This window comes from Limulus polyphemus, unplaced genomic scaffold (assembly GCF_000517525.1).
Source record: "Limulus polyphemus unplaced genomic scaffold, Limulus_polyphemus-2.1.2 Scaffold7276, whole genome shotgun sequence".
NCBI classification, from domain to species: domain Eukaryota; kingdom Metazoa; phylum Arthropoda; class Merostomata; order Xiphosura; family Limulidae; genus Limulus; species Limulus polyphemus.
This window is the reverse complement of record NW_013672886.1, coordinates 18,243-19,159: the sequence shown is the minus strand read 5'-3', so window position 1 is coordinate 19,159 and position 917 is coordinate 18,243. Positions and strand designations below refer to the sequence as shown.

General features: G+C 36.8%; 1 protein-coding gene across 2 annotated transcripts in view; it reads left to right on the top strand.

Moving 5' to 3' along the window:
- Positions 1-224: 224 nt before the first annotated feature.
- The window catches only part of LOC106474488 (serpin B6-like), a 3,409-nt gene continuing 2,716 nt past the window's right edge, over positions 225-917 (top strand). Inside the window, exon 1 of one of the 2 annotated variants that reach the window (XM_022402797.1) lies at positions 225-357. The gene's annotated coding sequence lies outside the window, so the exon portion shown is untranslated. Of the gene's footprint in view, positions 358-501; positions 829-917 lie in introns of those variants that run through there. The other variant, XM_013935183.2, reaches the window with a different exon arrangement.

Below are 917 nucleotides of genomic sequence, written 5' to 3'. Positions count from 1 at the left end.
CAGACACCTACTGTAGAAGAATCCTAAGCCTAATTGAAAACAAGTAAAGTGTGTGCTGTTTATTCATCGTTGAATTTATCGCTAACAAGTCACAGACACCTACTGTAGAAGAATCCTAAGCCTAATTGAAAACAAGTGAAGTGTGTGCTGTTTATTCATCGTTGAATTTATCGCTAACAAGTCACAGACACCTACTGTAGAAGAATCCTAAGCCTAATTGAAAACAAGTAAAGTGTGCGCTGTTTATTCATCATTGAATTTATCGCTAATAAGTCACAGACACCTACTGTAGAAGATCCTAAGCCTAACACACACTCGTACATTTTAACTTACCTGATATATACTACTACTCAAAAGGTAAGTCTCTCTTGACAAACTCAGTGTTTTCGTTGTTTTGAAAACAAAGAAAATTCATTAGTAAATTACTAAGAACTCTGTGGTAAGATATGTAAAGTCCGCAACGTAAAGCACAAAGGTAAATATCATTTTCATGAACAAGATTGTAGTTCGTAAAAAGATCTGATATGACCTCGCCTCCTACGTGTCTTATTATCTTTCGCCAACTTACCAATCAACAGAAACTAGTTTCTCATTACATAAAGCGCATGAGCTCGTGTTCGTTATGAAACTCCCCTGGAAATCCCCGGAGCTAGCTCACCATACTATATATATTAGGTGAACCCCCAAGTCCACTCTGAGAGCTCGAAGATCTCCTGAAGTGTGTTGTTTGTTTGAGGCCTAACCTAACTCGCTAGTGATTACCTTTTGTTGTTGATGTTGTAACATAAGTCTTTAGTAAACTGTAAACTAGACTACAGTCATCTCAAGGTAAGTTAACGACAAGTTCAACTAACTGTTGAACCTATAATGTTAACTCTGCATGTTTCATTAGTCCTAACTGTTGAACCTATAATGTT